Genomic DNA, 12,057 nt, shown 5'->3' with positions numbered 1-12,057 from the left:
ATTATGTACTGCTTCACTCAATGCATAATGAAATTGGGGAATCCATTGCTAGTGGATGTAGTAATGGCCATTAGTATAGATGGGGATTATTAGACAGATTCATGGAGGAGAGGCCTACCTAGCCACAGTTGCTAAAAGGAACCGCCATTTCCAGAGGCAGAAAACCTCTGAACCCCACTGCTAGGAGGAAACATCAGTAAATGGCCTTGGTTTCCACGCCCTCTTTGTAGGCAGATTACACACTAAATTAGTACAGGCAACAAAATGGGACACTCACAGTACTCCCCACCTACAAATGAAAGGATGCCACAAATTTCAGGTGGGGGGGGGGCAGTGAAGGATAAGCTTTCTGAAGTTGGCATTAGCAAATTTTACTAGTTTTGGGGTCTGAATTACCCACAATTTAAAGCTTTTGATTCTAAAATTCTGTCTATGTTTGGGACAACATACATTGGTGAAGAGCTCTTTTCTGCAATAAATGTCAATAAAAGTACCTTGTCAGCTTACAGATACATACCTAAATTGCATACTCAAAATTGCTGCAGCACAGATGTTGATTCCAGATTTTGATGCAATAATTCAGAGCAAGAGGTGTCATTAAAGACTGTTAAATAAAGGGAATACTCTTAAGAGTGTTAATGTTTTAAGCATGTTTGTATTTTGAGTAAAAAATAATATTGTTAATTGGGTTTGCCTGTGTTCTTTATAAAGTTTATATCTCCCGTACCTGGCATTACATTTTATGGCACACATGGGCCGGTCTGACAAAGTGACATTTATATCAGATCTGGCCTTCATAACAAATGAATTTGACACCTCTGGTTTAAAGGTTTCTGCTGGGTTCAGCTTTTGTCTTCACTGCTTTTGTCCTATTTGATGTCCTTGTTATCATCCTTTTTCTTCTTGGTTGTCCATTTACTTTTTCAGGCAGGATACATATCCAAAGGAGTGTTGCTTTGCTCAGAAACATCCAGTTTATACAGCAAATCTGGAGACTGAAACCTCTTTGCATTAGGTTTAATAGAAAAATAGCACATGTTTTGCCTCAGGGTGTTTGGGAGTTTCAATAGCTGATATTACAAGGGGTATTACAGCAGTGGTTTCCAGAGAGGCTTTATTTTCACAACTAGGTTTTGGCATTTACATTTTTATTCTGAGTTTTTTCATTGTTATATATGAGAGGTATTTCAATGTCTATTACAGCAGCTGTTTCAGTTTCTTTGTTCTTCAGGATTATGTTTTCCTGGTCTATTGTAACCTATTGTTTGATGTATTATAATAGGTTTAACCCAATATAAAGTATTGTGTTTTTCTGTGTACTGTCTCTTTAATATGAATAGGTCAGTATGGTTTGGCTTAAAGTGGAACATGATAGATAGGACCTTGACAAAGTAATGTAAATGTTCTTTAACTCTTATGGATATTTTTTCAGTGGGAGCTACTTCTCAGGAGATGGTTTCTTGATAGCTGTCTTTCTCTTTACAAAAACCAATGAAGATATAAGAGCTGGAGGTGACCACTCCACTTAAGGGGTTTGTGTTCTTTTGATCAATGCTGAGGGTCAGGCTAAACTCCATGAGGTGCATGGACACATCTTCAGTGCTTTGAAATAAAACTTGGAGCAGCACAAGAAATAAGCAAAAATACATGTCCCTCTTGATACGAATATTATGTGTGATTATGCTGACTAGATTTATTAGTAGAACAAAGTTTGACTCCAGTGGCACCTTTAAGACCAACAAAAAATTATTCAAGGCATAAGCTTTTGTGTGCAAATACACTTCTTCAGATACAGTGAAACAGAATTTCCTCAAGCCTTATATATAGGTGGGGGGTTAGTTGCCAGAAAGGGCTAGTTAGAGTCAAGATGCATAAGTAACTGGGTGATTATAGCTAAGATTGGATTAAGGCAGTTGGTAAGATCTGTGAATGGTAGTAAATTTGCATACAGGGGTCATTTTGTAGAAAAGGGTGCAGGAGCTCATTAGCATAACTTATTTGCATATGCCACACACCCTGACATCACCGGAAGTGTGGCAGAAGGCAACACCCACCGCTCAGGCGCCACTGGACTGTTTTGGATCGCTAGCTATTGGGGGGGGGACATGCAGATCTGCCCTCACAGAGGAGAGAGAGCTTGTACCTGAATAAAACTTGGTCTTAATGGTGCCACTGGACTGTTCTGGACCGGGGGGGCGGGGGGGGGGCTCTGCAGCTTACCTGGCTGCTTCTTGCTCTGACTGAGGGCTGCTGGGAGCAGGGGGTGGGGCTTGTTGCATGTGCCCGCCCCCTGGGCTCTTCACTGCCGGAGCTTCGCTCCTGTGCGCTCCTGCAGGAAATGACCTCTGCAAATACAAGAGTTAACAAACAGATGTGAGAATGAAGTCTGAGTCCAGTGGCACCTCCAAGGTAACAAAGTTCAATTCTGGGTATAAGCAAGAACTGAAAGACTTAGCATGTGTAGATGCACACTCCTTCAGATACGTTGATACAGATTTCCTCAAATGTTACATTTAGGTAGCGGCAGTTAGTTGCCAGGAAGGGCTACTTAGAGTCAAGATGCACAAGTAACTGAGCAATAAATATAGCTAAGATTGGAATAACGCATTTGGTAAGACATGGATAGCAGCAAATTGGCATACAGATAATAAAGGAATTGACAATAGATGTGAGAACTGAGTTTGAATCCAGTGGCACCTTTAAGACCAATGAAGTTTAATTTCTGGGTGTAAGTGAGAACTGAGTGACTTATAGGCTTGCTAGCCTCCAAGTAGCACCTGGAGATCTCTCGCTATTACAATTGATCTCCAGATGACCAAGATCAGTTCCCCTGGAAAAAATGGCTGCTTTGTAAGGTGGACTCTATGGCATTATACCACAATGAAGTCCCTCCAGTCCTCAAACCCCTCCCTCCCCAAGCTCCACCCTCAAAGTCTCCTGGGATTTCCCCACACAGAGTTGGCAACCCTAGACTTAGGATGTGCAATGAAATAAGAAGCCAATACCTCTGTTAAGCCCGGGGGTTCCATTGACCTGAGGGTTGTAATAAGTTGTAATTCAGCAATCTTCCAGTCCAGTCTGTTTCTGAAATTCCTTTGCAATAAAACAGCTATTCTGAGTGCCCTGGGAGACTGAAATGTTCTCCTACAGGTTTCTCAGTTCTGTGATTCTTGATGTCAGGTTTGTGTCCATTTATCATTCGGCGTAGGGTTTGACCTGTTCTGTGTAGAGAACTGAAGGGCATTGTTAGCATTTAATGGCATATACAGTGTTAGAAGATGAGCATGCAAATAAGCCTGAGATGGTGTAGTAGTTGATGTTGTTAGATCCAGTGATTGAGTTGTCTGGGTGTATGTGGCAGCAAATTTGGCATCTGGGTTTATTGCAAGCTCTGCAGTGTCCATGTTCAAATTAGATGTGTATTATTGTGGGTGAGGAGTTGTTTGAGACTGGAGGGCACAAAAAAAGGTTTGCCCCAGTACTTGTGAAAGAGAACTGTCCTTATCCAGTAGAGGTTGTAAGTTACTGATGATATGTTGAACTGTTTTGGATTGAGAGCTGTATGTGACCACTAGTGTTGTTTTCTTATTGTCTCTTTGGGGCCTGTCTTGCAACAGGTTTTCTCTGGGTACCATTCTTGCTTTTGAACTGCTAGGTTGGTAGGAGCTTGAACCAGAGACAGGCACTCACTCCATCATGTGGCACTTGGTTCTTGAACTGCCAAACTACTGACCTTCCAGCCTGCAGTTCAGCATCTTAACCACTTGAGCCACCACAGCTCCTCTTAGATTAGTACTTCTCTTCTTTTGACTGCAACCTGAATGTGAACTGGATCTACTTGAATTTTACCTTTTTTGCAATATACTTCTTGGGAGATTTATTTATTGCACGCTTCTATGACTGGGCAAAACTATATTAACCAAATATCCTAATAATTTTTGCCTCTTTTTCTAGGCTACTGTAGAATTACTTTCGATTTTGAAGCAATTGACGTCTAGATTGGGTCTTCCTAAGAGATAGCTGAATGTCATGAATGTTTTTACTAACTGAAATTACTAAAATTGTCTGGAAAACTCATCAGATCAAGAGGAAGGATCTGAGTAAGAAAAAAAAAAAGGGAAGGGGGTCCTTTGTATGGAATAAATGCCCCTTTTGTATTTTGGGGAAGGAATGAAAGTGAGAAAGAAAGCTGCTGGAAGAACAATGGAGACTGTCTGCTCTATAGACCTGAGGTAAAAGGTAACTTAATTCTCTAACTTTAGATTTACTGTATGTAGAAGAAAAACAGGTTTTTATACCCCACTTTTCTCTACCTAAAAAAGTCTGAAAACAGCTTGCAATCACATTTCCTTCCCCTCCCCTCAACAGGCACAGGTAGGTGGGGCTGAGAGAGTTCTGAGAGAACTGTGACTGGCCCAAGGTCACCCAGCAGGCTTTGTGTGGTGGAATGGGGCATCAAACCCAGTTCTCCAGATCAGAGTCTGTTGCTCTTAAGCACTAACCCACATGTTTACAGTTGGTTAAAGATCTAGTGACAAAGGTTATAATATTCCATATTTTTGTTTCCTCTTTTGCCCAGTTTCTGTAAAAATAGCCATTACGTTGTTCAATGTTTTTCTTTTTCTTTTTTTAAAAAAAGATCAATAACTACAATGTGCTTATTAAAACCTGAATTATTTTAAAATCCATTTTGTGTTTCTACTTTGTCTCATCCCTTGGTCTGTATGAACAAAGAAATTAGGAGAAAAAACTGGGAGGTGGAGGAAAGTGCTATTTATTTATTTACTTAAATTTTAGAAACACCCTCCCCTATAAAATAGGGCTTAGGGTGGTGTACATCAAAGAGAACCATTTACAAAATTCCCAATGAATAAAATTCATAAATTACATTTACAGTTTAAAACATTAGCTTGTGATCAGTAGATGGTGATTAAACTGCTAAAAACATGCCACTGCTTCATGGAAGGCAGGGAGAAAAGCAGGAGTGCCAGCTTGGCAGAACATCTCTACCTTACATACACTGCAGAACTGCATGAAGACCCACAGGGCATGGATGTTATTTGGCAGAAAGTTCCACCAGGTTGGGGCCAGGGCAGAAAATGCCCTGGCCTTGGTCAAGGACAGCCGGATGTCTCTCAGGCCTGGGACTACCAGAAGGTTCTTACCAAGTGAGTGCAATGCTCTTCAGGGGGCATAGCAGGAGAGGTGGTTCCAAAGATACATGGGTCTAGGGTTGCCAAGTCCCCGCTGTATGCACAGCGGGGGACTCCAGCTGCAGTCTGGGAGTGCGTGTGCGTGTGCATAGCGCGCGCGCCACGACCACATTACCCGGAAGTAGCGCAGCCATGCCGGGCGCGCCGGGGGCGGGGCCGCAGTCATCTGAGGGAAAAACATAGACTTTTCCCTCGGATGACCGCGGCCCCGCCCAGGCGCGCCCGGCATGGCTGCGTCACTTTTGGGTGACGTGCTGACGCTGGGCACGTCATGTGCTTTGGGGGTGGGGTTCCCCCGGGGCCCGATCTGTCGGTGGCGGGTAACGGGCCTCTGGGGTGGGGGTTTCCCTGCCCTGGGGGGACTTGGCAAGCCTACATGGGTCCCTGATTGTTAAGGTTCTTAAAGGTAAGTACCATAACGTTGAACCTGATCTGGTACTCCACTGGAAGCCAGTGCAGCTCTCTCAACACAGGTTGGATGTATGCCATGTACAAAGTCCCCATGAGGACCCATGCCATTGCGTTTGTGATCAGTTGATGTTTCTGGGCCAGTCTGAAGGGCATCCCTATGTAGAATGAGTTTCAGTAGTCTAGTCTGGAAGTAACCATTGCATGGATTACTGTTGGGATTCTTTATTCAAGGTCGATGGTTGTATTGCATTACATTTGTGATCTGGGCCTCCATTGATAAGGAGGCATCCAGGATCACACCCAGGCTCTTAACAGTTAGTGCCAATACCAATGGCACACCATCAAGAGCTGGTAATCAGCACCCCAAACCTGAGTCCACCCTCCCCAGCCACAGAACCTTCATCTTAGTTGGATTCTGTCTCAGTTGGCTCTGTTTCAGCCATCCCACCAAGGCCTCCAAAACTTCAGCCACATTTGCTGGGGCAGTGTCCAGCTGGCCACCCATCAACAAGTAAAGCTGGGTGTCATCAGCGTACTGGTGGCAACCCAGTCCGAAACACCGCTCCAGTTGGGTGAGGGGGTGCATATAAAACAACATCTGAGAGAGGCAGTTTGGTGTAGTGGTTCAGTGCACGGACTCTAATCTGGGAGAACCGGGTGATTCCGCATTCCTCCACTTGCACCTGGCTGGGTGACCTTGGGCAAGCCATAGTTCTGATAAGAGCTGTTCTTGAGAAAGAGTAGTTTCTGTCAGGAGCTCTCTCAGCCCCAACTACCTCACAGGGTGTCTGTTGTGCGGAGGGGAAGGGAAAGGAGTTTGTAAGCTGCTCTGAGACACCTTTGGGTAGTGAAGGGCGGGTATAAATCCAATCTCTTCTTCTCTTCTCTGAGGAAACCCACGTACTAACAGGTGCCTGGTTGACACCCTCTGTCCCCAACCTTGGAGAAATGAGGCAAGCCACTTCAAGGCTACCCCATGTACTCCTACATTGGTGAGGCGGTAGATCAAAAGATCATGGTCAACCATGTCCAATGCTGCTGTAAGATCAAGCAATAACAGCAGCAATAACATTACAGGACATAGCCATTTACTGAAAGGTAAATGTCTAGGAGACAGGTTAATCATTTTGTGGTTAAACTGGCCAGAGCTTAGAGGTTCATTCTTATGGGTTTCTTTTGCATGCCTATCTGGAAAGTTTGAGACCGGCTTATGCAAAGTAACAATCAGAAAAGAAGCTGCTGATTGAAGCACCAGGCAAGGATAGTCAGGATGAGATGCAACAGGACTGAGTATGAATTTATAAATGTTGCATAAACCTTTCTTGCCATGTACATGTGAAAGGATGTTTCTCTTGGACATGACATAGTCAGAAGATAATTGGGATAGCTGCAGAGAAATGATGTAACTGATCCTTTGACCTGCTTATTGAAAGGATTTTCCTTTAAAGATAGACTATTTTCCCAATGACATATCATCCCAAGACATACCATTGGCCAGTTTCCAATTTGCCCTATCTGGCACTGCATCTCTGAGTTTCTTTTGCCTAGCCTTCTTTGTCCAGTAATATGTCTTCTGATTGGTTTCCAATTATCTGTGTTTATTAGGATTTATGCTTAGTTATTAAAGATCTAATCTTTTAATGATCTTGAGTGTGACTTGACTGCTTTAGGGATTCACCCATGCAACCTACATATTCCCACACAAGCAGAGCCAGCCTAGTAATGAAGAAACAGAGCCGGCTGAGTGGGGAAAGAGAACAGGAAGGGAGGAGGATGCCATTACCTTTTTCTGTCTCTCATATGCAAATAGACTCCGGGGGGGGGGACAGAAAGGGGAGCGAGATCTTTTGCTCTTGGTTGTGGAAGGGATGGATCAACTGAACTGCAGTCCCATGCCCAAGGGATTGGGGGAAAAGGTTTTCTACAAAAGAACCTTAAACCAAACCACCTTGGTCAACTTGAGATGGGAAAGCAAGAGGGCTCAGAGGTAGGCTTATGACAATATCACTGATTCCTGTGGGTGAGCTAATACAATGTGTTTTGTATGCTTGTACTTAGATGAGCACCGCAACCCTAGAATCGGACTCGACTGGCTTTCGAGCAAGGGAACCTTTACCTTTACCTTTTACTTAATTGCTGTTGCTAATCAACCAGCTCAGTGAATGAACTGAACAAGCATTGTGTGTGTAAAGTACTGGGTTCACCACATGGAGGACTCGGACAACGACATATGTAGACACACGTTTATTGTTCTTCACACTGGAACTGGAAAAACGGCCCTGAAGGCCAACTATATACACACCCACCCAGCACACCCACAGTCCTGTTGGAGGGTTTGAATTTCCTGCCAAAGTTGCTACTGGTGAATGCTGTGGGAACTAGGATCCTAGGTTCCTATTGTTTAGAGGAGTTAAGCTCCGACTCTAGCCACGGACCCCTGGTGGCGGTCCGCGTACATAACAGTGTGTGTGGTTGGTGTTGATCTCACTAGAATCCCGAAAGGAACTGTGGCACTTTGACCAACTCAGCAGAGTGCAGCATTGGGGTGGCCATTCCAGCTGCCAGTAAGTAGTACTGAGACCTGCAGTACTGAGAGCTGAAGGAGCTGCAGCTGAGAGGGCAGCAGGTGCCTGAAGTTGTAGCTAGACTATGTTTGTCTTTTTTGTTTAGGGAGGGGGGGTTGGTTGAAAGCGCTGAAACAAGACTTCTGCAACCAAAAGAGGGGGGGGGGATGAACTATGAGAAATGAACACAAGAAGTGGAAGAGACAAGGAAAGGGGGAGATGCATGGAAAATTTATACTGCCACCCCCACACCACCAGTCTCAGCCAGACTAAGGTCGAATCCACATGTGTGTTTCTTGCCGGTTTCTTGTCATTTTCACTCCCGTCCCCCAACAAACTGTCTACATTTGCATTCGGTTTCATACTGGCAGTGTGCCATTATAAAAATCAGTGTGTGCATATGTTTCCCACCCTCTGGTAGTGACTCCATTGTCATAGCCGCTCTGCACTGGTTTAAATGACTGAGGAGAAACAATATTCTGTACAGATGGTTGGTACCTGAATGTATAACCTTCATTTATAAAGGGAAGAATTACAGACTGAACTCAGTAATGAAGTTGGAAGATTTTCTTAAAAAACATTCTCAGGAACTTGGTGGGGAAGAGGAGGAATTAAGTGAGTCGGAAGAGGAATCTCAAGATGAAAGGCAAGAAAAGAAAAATCAGAAAGTAGGAGCAACTAGGAAAGATAGACGCCCCAAACTGGCAGCGTCCACAATAGCCACTAGATTACAACAGAAGAAAGAAAAAGAACAACAGAGTAAACAGAATGGATGTACAGAAGATTAGGTTATTGTCGATAAACATCAATGGCTTAAATATACCACAAAAGAGAAGAAAGATCTTTCATCAAGCCAATAAACTTAAGCCAGACATATTTTGTCTTCAAGAGACCCATATCAGAAAAAAAGACGAAAAGTTATTAAACTGTAAAAAATTGGGGATGCTCTTCGTAGCGGCTGATGATTGCAAAAAAAGAGGTGTAGCAACTTTTGTGAAACCAAACCTACAGCCGGAGTTAATTTTTAAATCAACAGACGGAAGAATTTTGATTGTTAAAATCAGACGTCGAAACGGAGTAGCATTAATAGCTAATATTTATGCACCAAACCAAGGGCAAGAAAACTTTTATCAAGAACTACGGAATATAATAACAGAGTTACCGGCTGAGGAAATATATATAGCTGGAGATTTCAATGCGGTCTTAAACATAAAAGAAAATAGGAGAAATCAAAGAAGGGAAACAGCTAAGATAAACAAACTCCCACGATCATTTTTATTGCTGGCTAATGAACTAAAACTTATAGATATGTGGAGAGTTATAAACGGAAATAAGAAGGATTTTACCTTCTTTTCTCCTCGTTACAAATCGTGGTCAAGGATTGATACAGTTTGGGCCTCTAGCACAGTATTATCAGACGTCATAGAAATGGAGATTCTACCGGCCACATTTGCCGACCACAATCCGGTCATGATGGAAATTAAAGACATTCTAAAGACAAGGCGATGGATGATGAAGAATTGGTTGCTAAACAATCAAATATTTGTAGAAGATTGTAAAAAAGAATTTGAAGCCTTTTTTAAACACAATTTAGTTCCCGAAACAGGTACTGATATGGTGTAGGATGCATTCAAAGCTTTTGCAAGAGGTAGAATAATTAGACAAGAAATATGGTTGAGGAAACAAAAACAGGGAAAATATAAACAGATAGTAGAACAAATTAAAAAAGAAGAAAATGATTTGAAGAAAGACCCACAATCCAAACAATTAAGATTCAATGTCATGAAATTACAACACCAACTAAATTGTCTTCTAACACAAGAATTAGCAGAAAAGGTTAAGTTTGCAAAACATTATTTCTTCGAAAAAGCGAACAAACCATCGCGTTGGCTATCATACCGTTTGAGGAAAAATAAAGAGGAAAAATTGATATTAAAACTAAAAAACGAGCAAGGGGAAGACTGTTTCCAGTTGGAAGACCTTAAGAGAATTATAGAGAAATGTTATAAAGAATTACATAAACAGAGTGAACAAAATGTATTAGAAATAGACAACTTTTTGAATACATTTAACAAGAAAAGCTTCACGGATGAACAAAAGGAAGTATTAAATGAACCAATTTCAATTTGTGAATTAACTGAAGTAATCAAAAAGTTAAAGACAAGAAAGACACCAGGAACAGACGGGCAGTCAGCTGAATTTTACCAAACATTTCGAAACGAAATAGATATTCCACTGAAGATGACAATCCAAAATATTTTAGACAAGAAGATTATTCCCAATTCTTGGAAAGAGGCTTTGATTACACTAATACCGAAACAAGGAAGTGAAATATCGCAGATTAAGAATTATAGACCTATTTCTTTACTCAATATTGATTATAAAATCTATACGACAATACTAGCTAATAGGTTGAAGAAGGTCTTACAACAAACAATACACTCTGATCAGGCAGGGTTTCTGCCACAAATAATAATGTAAGAACAATATTAATAATGTAAGAACAATATTAATAATGTAAGAACAATATTAAATGTATTAGAATTTTACGAAGCTCATCCGGATAAACAGATAGCCTTGGTATTCCTCGACGCCGAGAAGGCTTTTGACAACGTCAGCTGGGAGTTTATATTGAGACTACTTAGACACTGGAACCGCGGAGAGGTATTTTTTCAAATGGTGCAGGCGATTTATCAACATCAGGAGGCAAAGATAATATTTAATGGTGATACAACCTCCAGTTTTGCCATCCAGAAAGGGACGAGACAGGGCTGTCCGTTGTCGCCTCTGTTATTTATTTTCGCAATAGAAGTACTTACTGAGATGGTGAGAGCAGACCCCCTAATCCAAGGTTTAAAAATTAGAGGTGAACAATTTAAGTTACAGGCGTACGCTGACGACTTAGTATTCATTTTAGAAGATCCATCAGAATCAACTGAACAACTAATTCGAGTGTTACAAATATATGGGCGGGTGGCAGGTTTAAAGATAAACTTTCAAAAGTCCAAAATTTTAATAAAAAATTGTTCAAAGATAACAGAAAAGACATTAAGAGAAAAAACGAGTTTTGAAATAAGTAAGAAAATTAAATATTTAGATGTGTGGCTAACAAATAAATGTAGCTCTTTATTTGAAGACAATTACCAAAGATTGCTTGGAGATGTGAAAAAAGACCTGGCAAGTTGGAAAGGTTTACAGTTATCACTATTAGGCAGAATTGCTACAATCAAAATGAGTGTCTTACCCAAAGTAATGTTTCTGTTCCAAACGTTACCCATTATTAAGAATAAGAAGTTTTTTAAAGATCTAGAAAAAACTATTTCCTCTTTTATCTGGCAATCAAAAAAACCACGATTCAGGTTAAAACTGATGCAGGACAGGAAAGAAAAGGGTGGTTTTGGCCTCCCCGATTGGGAGTTATATTATAAGGCATCTGCTATGGTCTGGATCAAAGAGTGGGCCACATTGACAAACAGCAGACTCCTTAAGCTAGAGGGGCACGAACTTTTGTTGGGGTGGCATGCTAGCCTCTGGTATAATAAAGGAATTAAATTTTTTGAACGACATTTTTTAAGACAAACCTTACTAAAAATTTGGAAGGAGGTTAAAAAGCAGTTTTATGAGAAAATTCCGAGGTGGATTTCACCTATAGAAACCTCAATGTTGCCAACTGTGTTTGACTATGAGAAAAGGTGTTGTTATGAGGAACTGCTAGAGAACAATAACGACTTAAAATCCGCAGGATCTCTAAAAAATCAAAATAAAGAGTTGTCGTGGTTTCAGTATTTGCAACTGAAGACCAGATATAAAGAAGATCAGAAAATTGGGTTTTACTCCAAACCAATAGATATAGACAAAATTTGGTTTGG

This window comes from Gekko japonicus, unplaced genomic scaffold, assembly GCF_001447785.1.
Source record: "Gekko japonicus isolate JY-2015 unplaced genomic scaffold, Gekko_japonicus_V1.1 scaffold71, whole genome shotgun sequence".
Lineage (NCBI taxonomy): Eukaryota > Metazoa > Chordata > Lepidosauria > Squamata > Gekkonidae > Gekko > Gekko japonicus.
The sequence above is the reverse complement of the archived record's forward strand: the minus strand, read 5'-3'. Positions refer to the sequence as shown.